At 37.1% G+C, this 23,550-nt stretch overlaps 1 pseudogene; it reads right to left on the bottom strand.

Annotated features, from left to right (window-relative positions):
- Positions 1–639: 639 nt before the first annotated feature.
- LOC127177451 (NACHT, LRR and PYD domains-containing protein 3-like) lies at positions 640–22,038 on the bottom strand (annotated as a pseudogene).
- Between the last annotated feature and the right edge of the window lie 1,512 nt (positions 22,039–23,550).

Here is a 23,550-nt window from a genome sequence, read left to right as displayed (position 1 = left end):
CATACAGTTTTTAATTAAAAATAAAAAATTTAGGGGTGTCGCACCAAAGTACAAAAAATGTAACACTTTTATACTGGTTTCCAAAAAGTTAAATATTTGAACAATTCTAATTTAAAAATGTACCATGTGCACGTCATGGGCTTGACAGAGCGATTCAGTAACATGACCTTAAATGAGGTCCTTCAACGAATTAAAGTTCTCTTTGGAACTGGCATTTCTTTTTAATTTCTAAAAGTTTAAAATTTATTGAACCATGTTTGAGACAGTCAAACCATAGGACAAAATTGACAGTTTGCTCAAAAAAAAAAAAAAAATTGAATAACACTGCAGCTTTTATAACAACAGGTCCATGTAGGACAACTAAATGTTTAACCATTTACTACATTTTAAATAATGACAATATTCTATTCATTTTTTTATCTTGTGTGATAGTGAAAATGCCATTCCATGTCAACAACTCATATATTATGAAAAGATTGGTAAAATGTTGTGCTAGGTTTAAGGCAAGATTTTCCATTTATGTTCTTAACAGGACACACCCCAGCATATACAGAGTTAATGTTACTAACTGCGGACATACGTCATCAAAAACTATGATAAAAATCCCATTTATATCAACAAGGAAATATGTGATGCAGATATAGTAAAAAAAAAAAAAAAAAAAAAAGAAGTAAATTCCAAGTTCTATCTTTATGATATCAGTAGTTAAGAATAAAAGATTTGAGTTGTGTTTAAAATATTCACGAGTTGTTCGTTTCCAGTCAAGTCAAGTCTAAAGTCATTTCAGGTCGAGTCTGGAGTCAAGTCTCAAGTCTAATAAAATGCGAGTGCGACTCGAGTCTGAGTCACTAACTCAAGTGCCCATCTCTCTTAATCCTACACAGAGACACTGAGGAATCAGGAGAAACTTTAAATCCAGCATAGAGGGGTTCAGTGAATGTGGTGTTAAATGTGTGTAAGTGTGTGAGTGTGTGTGTGTCAGAGACGCTGTAGAAGGACAAAGTGCCGGCCAACACATCCACATACACTCCTACTCTATTAAAAAAAGGTGAAGGCGTAGAGATGTCAATGAACTTATTATTGTGCCATAAAACAATTCTGTCATCAGAGAAGTTCAGACTCCAGGATTTCTTATTGTATCCAAACCAACAATCACCACCTGCTTTCCTGCTGATTCCTTTATATGTCACTGATATTTCTGCATTATTTCTGCTCCATTCAGCCTCCCAGTAACAACGTCCAGTCAGACTCTCTCCACACAGAACATGAGGAACCTGCTCAAATCTCTCAGGATGATCAGGATATAGCTGATGATCTTTCACACACGTCACCTTTCTGTTGTCCTCAGACAGGATGAGTTGAGTATTTGCTGTGTTTGGGTCCAGTGAGAGATCACAGGCATCTGAACAAAAGAAGAAAGAACCATCTTAAACAACAAAACAGTAGTCACTGAAGACCTGTGTGTCTGTACACGTACACTTTTGTAGTCCTGCTGTCATCATGAACTCTCCCCCATGATCCACACTATAAACACACAAACACACATTAAAGTAGATATACAGTATATAATGCACACACAAGTTTAACATGTCAGTATTAGTGTTTGACACACTTGAGTATCTGCAGTGAGCAGTTTGGATCCTCCATTTTGTGGTTGAGCAGCTGGACTCCTGATTGCCCTGGGTGATTGTAGCTCAGATCCAGCTCTCTCAGATGTGAGGGGTTTGAACTTAGTGCTGAAGACAAATAAACACAGCCTTCCTCTGTCACCATACAACCTGACAACCTAAAGACACACAGTCAGATCATTTACAGACACATATCAACATCATGACCAACTGACTGTACATTTTCACTTGTATATTTTTAGAGACCTTAGAATCTCCAGCTGACAGTTTGGACTCTTCAATCCACCAGAGAGTAGTTTCACTCCTGGATCCTGTAGGTCATTGTTACTCAGATCCAGCTGCCTCAGGACACAGTTTGAGGACTGTAGAGCTGATGACACAATTTCACAGGACTGACCAGTCAGATTACAGCATGGTAATCTAAATGAAACAAATAAAACAGACAAATTGAAAGTACTTTGAGAACACAATAATAGCTCATATTACATGAATCTCCTCATTTTTTAAAATAAATTTAAACTTCCCATTTTCTTTCTAAGTGTGAATGACCCTTGATAAACATATAATACAAATGAAATATAAATGAAATAAGATATTTTTATTTGAAACAATATATATGTTTTTATTCTGCATCTCTTTGGCACACATTATGATTGATGAATGGTGTCATAATGTGATCAAATTTGTGAGACTTTAGATTCAATAGTTGCTACAGGTAAATAACTAGTGCAGTAAACCATAAAACAATACAAATCAGTATAATTACAACAATACATACAAATATTATTACAATTTGCAATATCAAGAAGCATAATGAGCCATTTTGAACAGCTAAAATAACTGGGATTGGATGACACCAAAAGCCTCACACTTTCAAGTTACAACTGGCCACGCCACCATAACGTTAAAAATACGTTGGAAATCTCCCCCCCAAAAAAAGACTCAACGTGAATGTCAAACCTCAGTATCTTCAGCTGACAGTTGGAACTGTGCAGTCCATGAGAAAAATCTCCATTCCTAAATCCTGCAGGTTATTGTTACTCAGATCCAGCTCTCTCAGGACAGAGTTTGAGGACTGTAGAGCTGATGACACAATTTCACAATGCTGACTAATGAGATTACAGAACCGCAACCTAAACAGGAAAACAAAAACAAAACGATTACACACAGATTAAAATGAGCACTGAGATATAGTACATTCAGAAAGTATTATTTTTTTCACATTTTCCTATGTTGCATCCTTATTCTAAAATTCTTGAAAATATTTCTAAATTCATATCAGATTTACGTACGCCATAAAGACAAATCAAAACAGATCTGTGATAACTTTGAAAACCTTTCATACAAAATTTCTTATTAAGAATTAACTGAAGTTTACGTTTTGATGTTTTATTGAAAATTAAGTTTGAAGTCCCCGTTGTGGACATAAGCATTTGCTTTAATTGGGCTTGGCTTTTTATTGTCAGTTTTTTCTCTGGCTGCTGTAACTGTGTGTTTCTAAAGCACATGTGATTCTAGATCATTTTGAGTCAATTATCACCATTGACTTAAAAATGTTGAAATTAACAAATCTAAGAAATGTATTCTGAATGAGAAAAGTGAATCAGCCCACTGATCGTAATAATTTAGGAAATACTTGTAAATCAACAGTGTTGTCATCTTATTTAAGAGCAGATTATACATTTAAAAGGAGATTTTACTTTACTTTAAGGGTTGTCCGTTTAGAGCCCCTAGAAGTGGCACTGAAAGTGCATTTTTAACCTACAATCCATTGAGCACCACTTAAGTCCACTGTATGGGGAAAAATCCTGGATTGTTGCCGGTGATAAGGACTATATCAAAATGAAACTATAAATGGACCCGTGCTTAAACTGAAATGATAAACAGCGGTTTAACGTGAATTAAGGACTTAAATTTAGAGGATCTGGTGAACGGACGGACGGTAATCTTTAGCCACTAGGCCACCAATGACTGAATAAGTAAGATCGGTATGGATGACGTTTAGTATAATGTGACTTCCCTGATTGCCTTTTAATTACGATTGTAATATATGTTTATTACTGTTTTTATTTATTTATTTATTTTTTCTGATATACTTTGTGCATGCTGTGGAGCAGCTTTGTTGTTAAATAACTGCAATAGCTCTATAATATGTTTTCCAAGTGAGGGCTCACATGGTAAGCTATTTAGGAGTGAAAATAGCTGGAAGAGCTTGCGGGTTCATACGCAAGGATTTAATACTTTTTTTTGTACTATTAGTTGTTCTATACTGTGTGTGTTCATAAATGTTAAGTTCATGTATGATACACATGTAATAATTCAGGGTAAACTTTTTAATATGCCTGTGGTCCTGGCCATTGTGTACGCACCTAACTGGGACAATGTGCAATTTTTCAGTGATTTCTTTTCCCTTTTGCCTAATTTAGAAACATACAATTTAATTTTAGGAGGTGATTTAAATTGTGTCCTACACCCAGCTTTGGACCGTTCTAGCTCTACAGCTTTTACAGCAAGTAAGTCAGCACAGTGTATCAACTCCTTTCTCCAGACATATGGTGTAAGTGACCCCTGGAGATTTAAGTATCCATCATCCAAGCAGTTTTTCTTCTATTCACCAGTACATCAGACTTATTCCAGGATTGACTATTTTCTCCTGGACAGGAAGCTACTCCCCTTAATGTCACAAGTTGAGTATGGCAGCATTGTTATTTCAGACCATAGTCCAGTATTACTAAAGCTTTGTTTCCCAGGTAATGTAATCCCCCAACGTACACAGCGCTTTAACCCAAGACTTTTGGCAGATGACGATTTTGTAAAATTCATAGATGCTCAAATTGATTCCTTCCTTGAAACGAATGAATGCCCAGAAATAAGTTATAGCATTTTATGGGATACCCTGAAAGCGTATGTGAGGGGACAAATTATTTCATATCAAGCAAGTGAAAATAAAAAGAAATCAAAGCGGATTACAGAAATTATGAATAAAATAAATATGATTGATCAGTTGCAGTCAATGTCGTCTTCCAAAGAACTACTTAAGGAAAGACTCCTGCTTCAAGCTGAATTTGATTCTCTGACCAGCGAGCACGCAGAAGATCTTCACTTGCGGTCACGTCAGATTATGAACATGGCGAGCGAGCTGGCAGGTTTTTGTGTTATCAGTTGAAACAATCTGCCACAGCTGGTTTTATATCAGCAATTAGTAACTGTGATGGCAACATTATTTCTGATCAGCAGGGTATCAATGACCAGTGTAAGTTTTTTATGAAACTCTTTATAGTTATGAGGTAAGTAACGCTGAAAAAAAAAGGATTTTTTTAGTAATTTAGTTTTGCCCTCTCTTGGGGATTCAGATAAATGTACTTTAGAAGGTAATATAACAGTTTTTGAGATTGATAATGCAATTAAGAAACTAAAATCTGGAAAAGCACCCGGTCTCGACGGGTCCCATCCGAGGTTTACAAGAAGTTTTCTGCCAAATTAACACCTCTGTTGTGTAAGGTATTTGAGGAGGCCCTTGTTTCAAATTCTCTTCCCCTATCCATGACACAGGCTGTCATACCAGTCCTTCTTAAAAAGGACAAGGATCCATTTAAGTGTGAATCTTACTGTCCGATCAGTTTACTTTGCTGTGATTATAAGATCCTGGCTAAAGTGCTGGCAGTCAGAATTGAGCCAGTCATGGGAAAGGTAATTCATCCGGATCAAACTGGTTTTATTGCTGGGAGGCAGTTGTCTTACAATCTCCGTTGATTATTTAATGTTATCTACTCACCCAAAAATAATACTAATCCAGAGATTTTAATATCTTTAGATGCCCACAAAGCACTTGATAGAATTGAATATGTTTGCAACACTTAAAAGGTTTGGCTTTGGCCCCGTGTTCTGTTCTTGGATCAAAAGTCTATGTACTAGGCCTCAAGCCTTCATTCGAACAAATAATATAACTTCTGTTTACTGAGTGTTTTCCACTCTTTAGGGGGACAAGGCAGGGTTGCCCTCTGTCCCCCCTACTTTTTGATATTGTCATCGAGCCTCTCACAATTTTGCTGAGGAATACAGATGGCTTGGCCGGAATACTTAGGGAGGGACATGAGCATAAGCTGCTGCTTTATGCAGATGATCTCCTCCTCTTCCTTTCTAATCCAGATTCCTCTATACCAAAGGCTCTAACAATTATTTCAGATTTTGGAAATTTTCGGGATATAAAATATTAATTTAGCAAAGAGTCTTCTTTTCCCTATCAATCAAAGTGCACAACAAATGTCTTTCCAATCTTTTCCATTCTCAGTAAGTTTTGATAAATTTCTCTATCTGGGTGTGAGTGTAACACGGAGATATAAGGATTTGTTTAATAGTAATTTCAAAACAGCACTAGACAAAGCCAAGCGAGACCTGATACAATGGTCAACCCTTCCTTTATCTATGGCTGGAAAGATTAACTCCATTAAAATGACAGTACTACCAAGATTCTTGTTTTTATTTCAGACCGTGCCTGTTTTTATTCCGAAATCATTTTTCAAAGATCTGAATAATTGCATTTCCATGTTCCTTTGGGATAAGAAAATTCCTCGTATCAGGAAAGAATATTTAGAAAAGGAAGAAGGAAGAGGGTGGATTGGCAATGGCAAATTTTTTATATTATTACTGGGCAGCCAACCTACACAAACTGATATTTTGGCTTTCTGATATGTCTAGTGATGAGGCTCCACTTTGGTTACTGATGGAACAGCATGCATGTAATCCAGTATCTCTACATTCACTGCTATGTGCTCCTATCCCAGTGAGCAAATGCTATTCTACAAATAATCCAGTTATCACTGAGAATATGGTCACAGTTCAGACTTCACTTCAACAGTGAATAAGCATTGCCTTCTGCCCCTATTCTGCTGAATCCTTTGTTTACTCCTTCTCATATAGATTCAGCCTTTCAATTGTGGTCCAGAAACGGAATTAACTGTGTTAAGGATCTTTTCAAAGATGGTACATTTATTTCATTCCAACAGCTAAGAACAGACTTTGAGATTCCTCAGTCTAATTTTTTTTAGACATTTACAGGTCCGTAGCTTCAATAAAAAACATTTCTCTCCTTCTTTGAGTCAACCAGAAGGGGGCTGGATAGATGAGTTGTTAAATATTGACCCTTTTCAAAAGGGTATGATGTCCATTCTATATGAGGTTATTTAAAAAACCGCCTCCCCATCTCTAGATCACGTAAGGAGGCAGTGGAAGGAGGAACTGGGAATAGAGATATCAGATACAGCCTGGCAGTGCACAGTAGAATTGGTACACTCATCTTCTGGATGCATCAAACATGGCCTTTTGCAATTTAAGGTGCTTCATAGGCTCCATCTGTCTAGAAGCAAGCTGGCTAAAATGTATCCAGGGTCAGACTAATTTTGCCCCAGATGTGGTTTAGAACCAGCAGATTTAAGTCATATGTTCTGGGGATGCCCAAGATTGAAAGGTTTTTGGATTGATATATTCAGAACATTTTCATCTATATGTAACAAAGATATGGACCCTAATCCCTTGACATCCATTTTCGGTGTAGTGCCTGAAGAAATTTATTTATCAGCTAATCAGCTAGAAATAATTGCCTTTTCCGTACTATTGGCTAGACGCCTGAGTCTTCTCAGTTGGAAGAAAGCAAGGCCACCATGTCACAAACACTGGGTAGCAGAGGTGATGTCTTGTCTTAAACTTGAGCATCTCAAGTACACAATCCGAGGCTCCTCTGTAAAGTTTTATAGGGTCTGGCAGCCCTTTTTATCTTACATTGAATCGTCATGGGCCACTATTTTATAATTGATCATAATTGACCCCCCGCCCCCCCCTTTTTTTAACCTTCCTTTCTCAAGTGGTGTGTACCTGTTTGTAGTTGTGTTTTGGTGTGAAATATGTGAGTTAAGTAGAATGTTGTATATGTTTGTATGGTTGTGATTCTGTAATAATGAAAATCAATAAAAATATTTGAACTATTTAAAAGACAGTTGTGCTTGCACCATTGCAAATTTGCTATTTACAGGGCAAATTTATCAAAAGCAAAAACTGAACAATTCTCCAGAGAGAAAACGGATAAACTACCTCGCGCACAAGCAGACCATCTACAGGACAAGCTGATTCCACCAAAGTCATTACTGCAAATAGGTGATACATGCTGACACATGCAATGACTATCCATTATGACATGTAGGCATTTTTATCTTATGTACACAATAATAATCTTTTACATTGTAATTTTTTAATTTTTAATATTAGGCATGTTTGTGTGCTGCTGCGCGACCCTGCGTGTGTAATAATCAGAGTGTACGCACATACACCCGCCTATAGGCGCATATTACTAACACGCCCCTTAAATAAATAATAAAATAAAAATACTGCGCCACTGACTTTAGACCGGGTTTTAGTAGCAACGCAACAACAATGCACCTGAACACACCTTGTTTTCAGACCAGCACACCCATGGGCAAACAAATGGGTGTAAGTGAATTTGCTATTTACATACTGTGGCACTGTATGTGAAAGTGATAACTGCGTCAGGCTGCTACTTGCAAAAAAAAAAAAACACTTGTGCCAGGTAAAATAAGCTCCATGATTGTGGTGGGGCTGGTTTTTCTTCAGTGCATGGAAACATGCAGCAAACATCTGCAGGAAGGGCACAAATGTACATGACTGTTCAAGTCTGTGTTTAGATAAGTGTTATCAATAATGTTCCTTTGACCTTTATTATATATATTTTGATAATGTTCTGTTGTAACTAAAATACAAACAATGAAAAAAAAAATCTCCTTGCATTCTTTCTTCTACTTCCCTCACGGTCATATTCCACACTAATGAAGTGGAAGGTCTTTGATTCTTTCAGGTGTGAATCACATCAATATTCATGGCCACTGACACTTTCTTGCATATGTCTTACAACACAAAACGTGTCTAGCATATGTTAAATCAATATACTGTTTTCTGTGAATGAGTGGGCAGGATGATTTTACATCATGTAGCAAAAACTTTAGGCTACAAGATCCAGTACTCCAAAGTCTTGTAAACAAATATTCATTATGTAATTTCCCACTATTATTCTCTGCAAAGCCTATGATAATATGATGTAGACTAAGTATTCTATACATGCTAATCCATGGATGCCGGAACCATTGGATGTGGCTGGGACAGGACCCACCCTCTTTTAAAGGCCAATGATACTGGACTCATCTACTTCAATTAGGAGAATACATGACGAATGCCCTAGTAAATTAAACTCCAATTAAACTCGGGTCTCTCGCGTCAAACATAATACGCTATGCGTATTATCACTTACGCCACTGGAGATGTTGTTAAACAGCTGTCTTTTGTAATGTTGTGACTTTAGCAGGCAAAGGTGATGTAACTGGCCCCTGCCAACAAGGCGGCCTATTTGCACTTTATGTAAAAAGTCACTCCGTTAATTAAAAGGCAACAGACTACAGAAAATGGCATATACTCCAGTAATTTTTTTCTGGGGGAGGACCTACCCACATTTATTTTGCTTCCAATGCCCATATGCTAATCCCTACTGGCTTATTTTGTTTCTCAAATGCATGTATGAATTTGGTTTGAATAAGTAAATTGATTAATCTCATTGATGTCTGACAAAATCACACAATTATCATGTTTATTACAAAAATCTAAACAAAAAACCTCAAGTGATCTTCAGGATCTGTTGCCTTGACAACAACCCAAGAAAATGTATAAATGCCTAATATGCTTACACACCTCAATAACTCCAGCTGACAGTTTGCACTCATCAGTCCATGAGAAAGAAGATTCACTGAGTCCTGAAGGTCACTGTTACTTAAGTCCAGCTCTTTCAGGACAGAAGATTGTAAAGCTGATGACACAATTTCACAATGCTGACCAGTGAGATTACAGCCAGCAAGACTGAAAGAAAGTAAAACGTACAAGAATAAAATACTTAACCTTCTACAACAATCTGCATCAGCTAGACAACTACAGAAACTTATTTCAATTTAGAAAGGACTGTAATAAGACAAACACTCACAGAGCTTTTCTGCAGTTGCTCACAGCTGGTATCAGTCTTCTTCTACCCTCATCTGATGTATTGTATTTCTGGAGGTCCAGCTCATCCAGCACCTCCTCTGATATCTGAAGCATGTAGGCGATTGTTGAGCAGTGAGCGGGAGAGAGATACTTCTCTGAGTGTTCGTCTGATTTCACAAAATCCTGAATCTCTCTGCACAGAGTAAGATCTTTCACTTCCACCAGACAAAGGAACAGATTGATGGATCTTTCAGAAGAGAGTCCATGTCCGTCTTTGATCTTCTTTTTAATGTACTCTGTGGTTCTCCTGATGCTCTCTGAGCTGTTCTCTGTGTGTGTCAGTAGATCCTGTAAGAGTATCTGATTGGACTCCAGTGAGACGCCCAGCAGGAATCGCAGGAACAGATCCAGCTGTCCATTTTTACTCTTGAGGGCTTTATCTACTGCTGATTTTAGTAGATCATACAAGGAGTCTTCATCAGACAAGTACTCTGTGTTAGAGTAATTTATATGGGTATTTTGAAAGGAAGACGCAGATAAATTGTCTGGGTCAGTGTCATGTTCATGGTCATGTTCATACTCAGCACCCAGAAGTTGAAGTGGTTCTTTGTTCTTCATTAAATAGCAGGAAAACACATAGAAAGCAGCAAGAAACTCCTGAACACTCAGATGAATGAAGCTGTAGACCTTTCTCTGATGAATCACAGATTCCTCCTTAAAGATCTCAGTGCAAATCCCAGAATACACTGAGGCATCAGTGATATCTATGCCACTTTCAATCAGGTCCTCCTCATAGAACATCACATTGCACTTCATCAGCTGTTTGAAAGCCACTTCTGCAAGTTTCACAATCACTTCTCTGTTGGACTGCAGGAGTTTCTCTGGATCTCTCTGTTCATACTTCTGGTTCTTCATGTTGATCTGAATCAGCAGGAAGTGGGTGTACATTTCAGTCAGAGTTTGAGGGATTTCTGCACTCAGATCTGCTTTCAGGAGCTTCTGAAGCACAGTGGATGAGATCCAGCAAAAAACGGGTATGTGGCACATGATGTGGAGGCTTCTTGCTCTTTTGATGTGTGAAACAATTCTGTTGGCTTGATGTTCATCTCTTATTCTCTTCCTGAAATATTCGTCCTTCTGAGGCTCATTGAATCCCTGAATTTCTGTCACACGGTTGATGTATTTGGAGGGGATCTGATTGGCTGCTGCTGGTCTGGAGGTGATCCAGATGAGAGAAGAGGGAAGCAGCTCTCCTTGCATAAGGTTTGACACCAACACACCCACTGATGTAGTCTCATTCACATCAGCAACTTTCTGACTATCTGAAAACAGCAGTGTAATTTTGTTTTCATCCAGGCCATCAAATATGAACACAACTTTACACTCCTCATACATCTTTAAGTGAAGACTTCGAAGTTCAGGATGAAAGTCCAGCAGAAGACTGTGAAGACTGTGTTGATGATCTTGAATCAGGTTCAGCTCTCGAAATGGAAGCACAAACATGAAATCTACATCCTGATTGGCTTTTCCCTCTGCCCAGTCCAGAACAAACTTCTGCACAGAGACAGTTTTTCCAATTCCAGCAATGCCTTTAGTAAGGACAGTCTTTATTTGGTCTTTCTTCTCATATTCTGGTTCAGGTGAGGCTTTAAAGATGTCATTGCAGTAGACTGAAGTGTCTTGTGAGTGTTGTGCTTTGAATGTTTTCTCCATCTGTAAAACCTCATGTTCTTCATTCATTTAGTGCTATTTGACTCCTTTTTTGAAATCACTAGAGCTGTGAGACAGATCCTGTTCAGGAGGGTTTCATTCTCTTGCAGTTTGATTCCCTCAAATAATCTCTCATACTTGTTCTTCATGCTAGTTTTGTGCTCATCTTTGACTCTCTGCAGGTCTTCAGTCTCCAGTTTGGATGTAGTGGATGGCACAGATCTTATCAGCCTATATATCTTCCCCCCGCTGAATAAGAAGCAACAAAAAGATAGTGATTACAATGACTACTGGAAACTATCAGAAATCCATAACCAGTTAGAATTTTGAGTTGTACCCCTATGCTGAATATTTTGGATTACATTTAGTGCTATTTGACTTAATTTTTGTAAATCACTATTCCTCAGAGACACATAACAATGAATATGTAAATATTTACGGATGGTCAGAGGTCACTGTTCCATCACTCAGTTCAGGGGGATCCAACATGGATGTGCTACTTTTCACGGACACTACGCTGGGCTCTGGAGACTCTGATCTCTGTCTCTTTCCCCTGCTGATACTGACAAAAGACAAACAAATCAGCATTTTAGACTTCTCCTGTTTTAAAAACCTGCCATTTGTCTGTCATCTCCTTTTTCAAACATGGGCTACTATCTATAGCTTGAACCTACTTTTGATTTACACTTGCTTTTGTTCATTTAGAAAAATCTTTTATCCAACTCAAATGATTTCTGACAAATTTGACAAAGTGTGTCATCCTAAGGTAGCAGTTACGTGTGTGACACAAAGTTCCAAGACTGTTCAGAGAAGTAGGCTAGAAATTAAATGAACAAATGATACAATTACAATTACATTTAATTACATTTAATTACAATTACATAGTACAAATACATTTTTTCAATAAAATAGAGAGATCTGTTAACTAGATTCAATCAGTGATTCTTCGCAAAACATTTACAAGGAACTCAACAGTTTGGGTAGATGTGGGAAGATCATTCCACTAATGAAGAACAGCAACACTAAAGGTTCAGGAATGTGATTTTGTGTCTCTGAGTGATAGGACACAGCTCACTCAGCAAGGCTTCTGGAATGGACTGCAAATCACTTTAGATAAAAGCACCTGTATAAAATGGCCAATGTCTTACCTGGAGTCAGAACTCACTGCATTACTGAGTTCAAGGGGATGTTTCATTGTGGACTGATCACTCTTCATATGGACACAGCTAGATCCAGGAGATATACAACTCATTTTAGAGGCACTGCCATCATCAACTTTATCATTATGGAGACTCATTTTAGTGTCCTCCCACTCTCATTTGCCAAAAGATGGTGGAGGGACTCATTTCAGACCTGTTATGTGGAAACACAGAGTTAAACTCTATAGTACAATGACACAATACAGCTACAACAAAGTAGTCTTAATTTGGATGGCTTTTGTTGAATTTTTACCATCCTTGTATTATATATATATATAAATATATATATAAAAGTACAATATATTTCATTGTGAACCCATAGTGACAGATGTTGCAGACATGATACTTACACCTAATTGCACCAATTTTTGTTGGTGTTGCTGTTGTTTTGCATTTATTCATATATACAATTCAGTTTTAACTGAGGGTGCACCCTCTAGCACCCCAGCAAAACTGATCCTGATCAGGTCGGTCGCACATGGTGCTATAAAAAAAATGTTTACAATACCATGCAGTAATTTTCAGTCGCAATGTACTGTACATTCATTGCATTTACAGTTTTGACCACCACGTATTGTTATTAGTGTGTATCTGTACTTTTGTGCATATTTTGGATTCTGCTTGTGCAAGTGTGGTAGATTAAGACTACTGTTCTCACTCTATATGAACAAGCTCTTTTTAGGCTAGACGACATTATTTTTCGGACTCTGACTTTTTACTCAGACCAAGTACAGGGACAGCTGACGGAAATGTCACTGACTCAATGCATTAGGCCTATCACGAAATATGTTTCTATCATGTGTTTTTAAGTCTTGTCCAGTAAAGCCGACGGGTTTATGTACGCACACACTCAAAGCACAGTCACAGAACATGCCTCTCATCAGTGTGCGAATGCCGAATTCTCAAAAAGAGAAAATCACTCACTGATCCTATCTGAAAAACATAAAAAAAAAATTAAATTCTATTTTTTTTTTTTTTTAATTAATTTTGTTATAAATACTATTTGTTTTGTATTTTTGATTAATATATTTATTTATCATTTTGATGGTAAGTAATACTTGGAGTGTACTTGCCTTCAGTAGGTTTGAGAATGTTTTACGTACACAAGTTTATTAGTTTTTCCTGTAGCCTATTGAAATTATTATTATATTTAAACATGGTGGCAGTTTCTGGCTTTAAACTAAAATATTTTTTTCTAACATTTTTGTGGCAATAGTTTTCATGGGTCCAAAACCGCCTTGGGTATGCATGATTTTCTAATAATTCAATGGCCCGTCATTAGTTACTCCTTATACATAATGTAATTTATTGTAATTAATGTATCAATGTAATGTATAATGTAATAAATTCATTCAAAAAATAAAATAGGTGTGAGTTGGCTGTGACTTATGGAAAGTATATGTACTGCTTTTATACACAGTGTGTGCCATTGTAAAGATTAGATTTATCACTCACTGCCTCATTTTCATCCAAGAAAAAAAAAAAATCTACATGCCCTCTCTAAGGTCTAACCATTTGTCATATAAAAGCCAAAACACACACAGCCACAATCAGAGATTAGAGGTGCATTTTCTGCTCTTAAGGTCCCATTCATCAAGATACTTACTGCTTTACCCTCACCCTTGAATTATTACATTTACTATAACGATGAATAAAGTCAAGTCCTGCCCTATAATTTTCCATGTTCTAAAACCTGTTTCACTCTGAAATGTCACAATATATAAGTCAGCCATAACTTCTGTTACATGAATTTAAATTTAATAAGCAGAATGTGGACACTAATTATGAGATGTTGTGAAATCAAAAATCAAAATGGCAAGATCCAATAGAAGTTTGCCTTTCTTACATTTCAACTGATGTTTTTCTAGTTATAATGGTGCCCAAACTCTGTCCTGGTCCTTGGTTTACCTCCAACTTGCCTCAACACATCTGCCAGGGGTTTTCTAGTATGCCTATAAAGAGCTTGATTAGCTGGTTTAGGTGTGTCTGATTGGGGCTGGAGCTAAACTGGCCCTCCATGATCGAGTTTGGGCACCCCTGGGTTAAAACAATGTTCAGATACTGACAAATAGTAGTGTTTCCTCATCTCGGACTCTGCCCTTTTGGACTTGGACTTGACTCTGACTCTGCCCATTTTGGAGTTAGAATCGTCTCGGACTCAATTGGTTACAGACTCAGACTCAACTTTGGATGACTCAAACCCAACACTAGAGTTTACACAAAACCCTGGATCATTTCAGGTATGTTAACACAGCCTTATCCATATCAAATTTTCTAAATTTTAAAAATAAGATGTTCCCAGATAATTTACCTGAGGCAGTCTGCTTTAACGATCTGTTTTGCCAGGAGCAGGACATGCACCAATAGAGAAGCAGTTGCATTTCAGGTCTGCAGGTAATATGGCAAATTACAAAAGCCGACAGTGCACAGCTAATCATAGACAAAAATATCCTGTTACATTTTACGGAACTCAGATCCCTTCCATTGCTTTTGAATGGATAAAATATAAAAATCCCTTTCATTTCTAAAAAAAATCCAACCAGATGGAAGTTGAATGCCATCCCCTCTCGAAATTCACCCCCTGGACTCTTTTTATATAGCGAAGAATGGGGATGAAAGCAACACTTTTTGTTAGTAAGTATCAGTAACTAGGTGGTTGTTTGTGCTAGATGTCTCAAATTTTTATATATGGTAGCCACATTTGTCTGATACAAATAAAACTCACTTGGACATTGTAGCTAATCTTGTTCAGGTTAGCCTCTTGAGGTTAGCAGGGGAGTCTTTACATTCACATGAACATTAAGCATGCACGGAGATGCGTTTATGTCGACAAAATTAGTTTTATTAATCACAATCTTTGGTTTCCTTCCCGAAATACAACAAAATATAACTTCCAAGGTGGAAAAATAAAAATAGGTACAATGTAATTGAAGAAACTGTTGCTTTCCCCACTCTCTAACTCTCGCCTAACAAACAATGCAAGTGAATTATGATCTGCACTTTTGCACCGTAGAGACACGTAAAGGAGGAGGAGCAACTAAGCAACTAATTCACGTGACCGGTTAGCCCAATGATCAAACATAAAATTTCCTTAAATATCAATTAAATCAATTTTCACCACACAACCTAAAGGCCACAAACTTCTTGATGCTGTATTGTCTATTATGACTGCTATGTCATTTACCTCAAGGTTTCTCTTGATATTAGCCCATTTTTGCCGTTGCTGCATTAAAGACAGACATTCACTGGTCCATCTTTGCCAGAAAAGGTCTGCAAGGTATTGCACTTGTTTACATCGCCTCTACATCGCTAATATACAAGTCATTCTTACTGAAAAATCCAGGTGGAAAAAGAGGTTCAGACTTCAACTGCAGAAGGTGATTTGGTGTTAGGGGCTCAACATCATTTGGGTAACTTGATACAGTTGTGACAGGCCGATCATTGAGAATGCATTCAACTTCACACAAAGCTGTTTGCAACATATCATCATCCAACGTTAGTTGTTTTAGCACTGAAAGCTGTGTTGTTGTTTTTTTACCATTCTGATCAGTCTCTCCCAGACTCCTCTAAAGTGAGCTGCAAATAGTGGATTAAATATCCACTTGAGATGACTGCTCAGCAATGCATCTTGAACTTTCTGATGGTCTGTTTTGTTCAAAGCGGCCTTCAATTCCTTTTGTGCACTTACAAAATTGATGCCACAATCTGTTCTGATGGTCAGGACTGGTCCTCTACGATATAAAAACCGCCGAATAGCATTGATACAAGAGTCTGTGTCTAGTGTACTTGCCACTTCAAGGTGAATGGCTCAGCTTGTTAGGCAGGTGAATATGACACCCCATCTTTTTACATTAGAGCGACCTCCTTCAACTTCTATAGGTCCGAAATAGTCAATACCTACATGTGAAAAAGGTGGTAGATCAGGAGCAACACAGTCCTCTGGTAGGTTGGCCATTTTCTGTTCTCCAGCTTTAGCCTGCATTCATCCACAGAAGACACATGATTTTATTATCTTTCTAGCAGAGGAGTTGGCAGATGGTAACCAGAACCTCTGACCCAATTTCGAGAGCATGGGGCTTCGTCCTGAGTGTCCGACTTTTTGATGGATATCACAAAGGATCAGTTTAGATACGTGTGAATCTTTGGGCAGGATAATTGGGTTCTTTAGACTCACCGGTCAAGCTGCTTTCCTTAGTCTTCCTCCAATCATCAAGATGCCCTCATCAATGATTGGACCCAGTTTGTGTATGGATCTATTTGATTTGATGTGTTTGCCTTTTCTCAAGAGCGTAAGCTCTGAATCAAGGTAGCGCTGTTGTTCATAGCGAATGATTAACTTTTCAGCTCCGTCCAAATTTTCTGGGGTTAATCCCTTTTGCTTAACTTTCCACTTGGAATCCATAACAAGAGCCTTGTCTTTCTGAGTTCGAAGCTCTTCTGGTACTTTGGGCCATTCTGATTTTTCTCCTTTGTCATGAAGTGAGGACCATTCAACCATCTGGTGGAATTCAAAAGGGATTCAATCTGTAATCCACGTGAAGCATCATCTGCCGGGTTGTCTTCAGAACACACATGTCTCCACTGATGTACCTGTGAGAGGTTATGTATCACTGCAGTTCTGTTGGCAACGTAAGTATGAAATCGTTTTGTTTGATTATGGATGTACTTCAGTACTACTGTACTGTCTGTCCAAAAGGTAGAATCTTTCAGTTCCATGTGAAGTTCCTTATGCAACCTTCTGTCCACTTTCACAGCAAGTGTTGCAGCTGCAAGCTCAAGTCTCGGAACAGTCACCCACTTGATGTGGAAATAACTCTGGCTTTTCCCAGTACAAAGGTGACGTGAAAATTTTTGCTGCTGTCTGTAAGTTTGAGATAGCTTACCATCCCATATCCTAGCTCGCTTGCATCGCAAAAGTGATGCAGATCAGCAGTCTTTATAACAACAAAAATTTCAGGATTTCCACTTCAAATCTGCTTAACCGGTCTACTTCTGCGAGACATCTTTGCCAAGGTTTCATCATTTCCACTGGGATCATTTCATCCCACCCACACCTTTCATGGCAGAGTCTTTGCAGGATTTGCTTAGCCTTGAGAATAAAGGGGGATATGAACCCTAGTGGGTCATAGATGGAACTGACTATTGAAAGGATTGTTTGTCTTGTGGGAGCTTGGTTCTTGACGGCTACCCGAAAGGTAAGGACATCCTTTAGGATGTTCCACTGGATTCCGAGTGCCCTCTCAAGAGGGGGTTTCTCACTGTCTAAGTTGAGCTGTTTCACAAGAGGGGCTCTGCAATATTGACTGGCATTTCTTTTGGATCTCTGCAGGTTGACAAATCTGCTGCTCTGAATTTTCATTGTTAATGTGAAGCAATGTGAGCTGTTTTCATTGGCATATCTGGCAAACCATTCTCTTATTACAGTCTTTGCTCATATGACCTCTTTTCAAGCATTCAAAACAGTGGCCATTCCTATTAAGGTGTTCAACCTTTTTGGCCTCTGGCTCTGATTTTAATATTATGAAGTCAGTTAATCCATGCTTACCTTGCCAAAAATTGCATGTCAAAACAGCAACATAGGTGTTTTTTTTTTTTGTTTTTTTTGTGGTGCTTTAGATGCCTCTTTGCTTGTCTGCTCATACGTTTGTGTCACTGAAGTAACAAAGCTGCTGCCCTTTTTTGATGTTCTCAAGGTGGTCGTTTTGAGTCTTGAAACTGTACTTTTAGCAGGAGTAGGATCTTTGACATCTCCGAAGACTGGGTGAAGTAAAATCTCAGACTGAGTTTTCAGGAATTCTACAAGATGTTTAAATTTGATACGAGAATTCATTCTTTGGAATTACTCATCAGTTACTGTTCGCCACCTTTTACAAAGCTTGTATGGGAGTTTGGACAGAATCAATTTCAGATTTGATGCAACGTTCAATTCATCCATGTATTCTAGATCTTGCATAACATTGCAACACTCCGTGAGGTACAGAGCATAGGCATGAAGTGATTTTCCATCATCAACTTTAATAGCTGTCCAATCCAGAGCCTTTTCTACGTAGGCATTTGCAATCTTCATTTCATTACCAAAGTGTTTCTTTAAAAGCTGCTGAGCCTCAGTATATCCTCTACGAGGTTCCCTGTGGAGACAGCTATGAACCAGATCTCTAATCTGACCGGCAGTGAACTGTTCAAAAAAGTAGAGCCTATCCTGACTGCTGCTAGTCTTGTCCTTAATCAGATATTTAAAAGCGTGAATGAAAGACTGGTAAGACAGTGGATCTCCATCAAAAACTGGTGCTTCTCTTTTTGGCAACAAGGAAAGATTTTGCTGCACAATCATAAGATCAGTCATTTCCTTTTGCTTTTGAACCATCAAGCTTAAATCCTTGTGTGAGCCATTATTGGTCTATGACTGTGAACTTGAAGAACTTGATGACCTTGAGGTTGCTTTAGGGTTACTTTGCACGTGACTAACTACTCTTGAAGTGGAGTCCTAGGTACTGAAGAGACCTTAGATGATGTTGACCATTTAGACACAGCATAAATGTTAGAAACGCTGTCCTTTGGTTCAACTATTGTTTGTAAACTTTGTTCTTTCTTCCATATTTAAATTTCTTTAATAAAATAATCAAGATTCATCATTCTAGGCTCATACCAATCAGCATGGTCATTTTCCTTTTCTTCTCCTGTTAAAAGCTCTTGCACTGTATTATGCACATTTTTAAAATCACGGATGAAAAATAATAATGTGACGTGACTAAAACATTTATCCGAGCTTGAATTCATTTATCAGTTGTGTCGTTTATATTGCATTTCTAGTACTCGCAGCTGATACAATGTTCCATTCAACAATTCGTGTCCTTCCACTTTGGCAGTGAACAGCAAAGCATCCTAATTCCGTGAGAAGACAATCCATCGTGCAGTCCTTTGTGTCTCATCGATCCTTTGTGCGAGTTTCTTCAATAAAATGTAGCGGCTAATCTTGTTCAGGTTAGCCTCTTGAGGTTAGCAAGGGAGTCTTCACATTCACATGAACATTAAGCACGCATGGAGATGCAGTTATTTTATGGGGTTTACTAATTGCAATCTTCAGTTTACTTTCCAAAATAAAAATAAAATATAACTTCCAAGGTGGAAAAATAAAAATAGGTACAATGTGACTGAAGAAACTGTTGCTCTCCCCACCCTCTAACTCTCGCCTAACAAACAATGCAAGTGAATTATGATCTGGACTTTCACGCCGTAGCGACACGTAAAGGAGGAGAAACTAAGCAACTAATTCACATGACCGTTAGCCCAATGATCAAACATAAAATTTCCTTAAATATTCAAATTATGTCTGAAATAAAAAATAAATCAATTAAACTTAATCAATGATTAAATATGGCTCCTACAGACATGTACTGCATAATCACAGATTATGTGAGTTAATGTCAAATACAAGAGTTCCACTGTTACAATCTGCCCCACTACTGGGGTGAGTTGTAACACAGGCTGGGGATAGATGTAACAGTGTAAAGTAATTTGCTGAAATAAGACCCACACTTCCAATTTATGCAAAAACTTAACTTTGTTAAGTGACAAAAACGTTATACTGTATTCATTTTAGGACTTTAAATTTAGTACAAAAACTGTTGCTGTGTGTGTGTTAGTGTGTACTTGTTTTTGCTACATTGTGGGGACAAGGATAGTAAAACCTGAAATTTTTGACATTGTGGGGACCGGCCTGCGGCCTACTATTAAAAATAGTAAATGATGTTTATGAAAATGTAACGATGCAAACATGTTTCCTGTAAGGGGTAGGTTTAGGGTATAGACAATATCGTTTTGTCAGTATAAAAACTATAGAAGTCTATGGAAATGTGTATGTGTGTGTGTGTGTGTGTGTGTACTGTACTCAGTCACTAGCTGTGTTGCCATCTACCTATTTTTATGTCAATTTTGGAATATCACATGAAAAAATGCTGGATGGAAATGTCAAGATGCGCATAAATTCTAAATATGCACAAAAAAACATATGTGCTCATATGAGGCAGTGTTTTTATCCAATAAGAAAATGTGCATAAACTATGATAGAAACACATTTTACATAAATCTCTTGATGTGCAACAAAAACCTCAAATGACTTTGCCTCAACAAAGGATATGATTGGATAATTGGACTCATTGTAATCATCATAAAGAGTTGGTTGTAACACTTTTAATGAACTGTTACAACTATCCCCACCCCAAACAGCCATTACATAGCAAACTGTTTTAGCATGTGGGTTTTGAGTTAGCATGAACGCAAACTATCAAATTAACCTAGACAAACAGCTAAGTTATGTAAGTCAAAAAATTATCTTTCCTTAAAATGACTTTCCTGAAAATCAGTTTTTTGGTCATAAAATCTACAATGCTCCTCACTAGGGCTGTCAAACGATTTATATATACATAATAATTACACCCAGTACACACACATATATTAGGCAAACTCAAACTTTTATTTTGTATGTGATTAATCGCGATTAATCGTTTGACAGCCCTACTCCTCACATTCACATGATACTTCTTCTGTAGCATTAAAAATGTGAATGGAGTGTATGATATTGATGACATCACCACAGCTCGTTTCTAACTTGTCAAACTGACTGAGTGTTACAACTAAACCCGTGTTACAACACTCCCCAGTCTCTCCTATATATATATATATGAGTAAGAAGAGGGGGAAAAAAAAGGTTTTATAGCACATTTCTGCTATTTTTAAAAGCTGAATATAAAATATATATATATATATATATATATATTTTTTTTTTTTTTTTTTTTTTTTTTTAATGTAGGGGTTTAAAGCTGAAGTTCAGTCCAATACAAAATATAGCACAGCTGCAGTTAAATTGATATTTTATTCCAAGCACCATGAAGTCAAGTATTAATATTATACTCAATTAGAAAATGCTAAATTAAAGTATTAGTAGTTTAATAATGTAGTAATTTGCGCTGAGTATTATGCTCTGATTTTGCACTGTTCGTGCAACAGAATAAACAGTCACTGCTTCATTAATATGATTCCAATGTGATCATCATTATGCATCTCTGTGTCAAAATATGTCCTAAATACCTATTTTGATCTTCAAATATTCGTATATAAATTAATATATGAATATTTCTCATATGCATTTACTCAACTTTTTTTTAAATGATTAGGCTAAACAAAGATTGCGGAATACCAAAAGCAATATATCTCATTTTTAACGTTTCCGCCATTTTGGTTAGTTTGTTCTGTCGAAAAATCATTGTCTTTTAAATCAAATGTGAAGAACACCATAAACCTACACAGCAGCTCATTTTAATATCACTGCATGGTCACACGAAGAATTAGTTCTGAACTTACCTTAAAATATGCGACAGTTTAAACACTCGAAGTTAAGAGGTTTAAATGACGTCTTTTACTTTCCTCCTTTTCCTTTCGTTTCTACCTGCTTAAGGTGTGTGTCGTTTTCTTGTAACTCCACTAATGTGTAACAAACTTATAAAAAATACAGTCTGCACTCCCTCTAGTGGTGCAGACTGTCATCACAGGTTCAACAAGACTGTGTTGTGTTGCTTTGTGTTTATGTTGTACCCGATTAGAGTCGAGATTAGTTTTGATGAATATTAAAACAATATTAATGTGTCAAACATATCTCACTTACAGCGGTCAGATAATCTGCAGACTCCAGCGAGGGCAGCCAATGAAGCTGCACAAAGAAAACAAACTCAGACACATGAAATGGAGGAGAGCAGACAGTGTGTGATGTCTTAAACATTTAAACGTAAGCATTTAAACGTTTTTGTGAGATAGTGAAGGTGATCAGGGTCAAAAGTATCAGTTATTATATTAATTTAAACAATTATTAATTATTATTTTAGATTTTTATTAGATTAATTAAATGACATATATGCCTAAATATATTTTACAGTCTTGTTTAGATCAGGGCTATTTAGTCAGCTTCATTTGAGGGCAGATTATCGAATTGAAAATTTGAAGGGAGCCAAGGGGGTGGAGGGCCATCTCGATCTCTTTCTGGGGGACCTGTAAAATTAGAAATTAAATTAAAACGCATATTCAGCTGTAAAATTAACAAATACCAACACCAACATAAATAAAAGGTTAACATTAGTGCTGTCTGTCAATCAATGAAAAAAAAATAATAATAATTGCACATTTTTCTGTAATTATATTGCATTAATTGCATATTAATATATTTATATTGTCATAGTTTCACATTGAACCTCCAAATTAATGTAGAAATAACATAAAGATAGTATATTTTAAATATGTTTAATGGCATCTTTTTACAGTTTATGTAATTTTGCTAGTGTTTTATTCATACAATAGGCTAACTGCAAATGTTTCCACAGTGATTTCGTTCATTTTGAAGCAGGTAATGATTTAAATGTTGGTTAAATTAATAATTAATAATTAAACATATACATAACACAGGGGTGCCCAACCCTGTTCCTGGAGATCGACCTTCCTGCAGAGTTTAGTTCCAACCCTAAACACACCTGTCTGTATCAAGTGCTCCTTCAGATCCTAATTAGCTGGTTCAGGTGTGTTTGGTCAGGGTTGGAGCTGAACTCTGCAGGAAAGTCGATCTCTAGGACCAGGGTTGAGCACCCCTGACATAACATTTTATTTCTGTGGAAATGGTAATGCTAGTAAAATGCCTTAGAATTTGCACACATCTTTAAGAGTCTGGTTTAGATGTTGCTCAGTCAGGAGAATAAAAATATACACACCATTATTCAGAGAAATAACACTGACTACATATGGTAAGGACATGAAGCATAATGTTCAAGATGATGCATGGTAAGCTTTGAATTTTAATACAACAGAGTAATATAGTAACAGAGGCTTGTATTGTATTATTCACTGGATATTCGAATCACTTTCAGAGGCTAATACCAGATGTTGTTTAATATTTCCTGCATAATTATGTACATAAAGAACTATGTTTTGTGTTGTCA

This window comes from Labeo rohita, chromosome 15, assembly GCF_022985175.1.
Source record: "Labeo rohita strain BAU-BD-2019 chromosome 15, IGBB_LRoh.1.0, whole genome shotgun sequence".
NCBI classification, from domain to species: Eukaryota; Metazoa; Chordata; class Actinopteri; order Cypriniformes; family Cyprinidae; genus Labeo; species Labeo rohita.
Note: the sequence above shows the minus strand (reverse complement) of the source record. Positions and strands in the feature narration are given on the sequence as shown.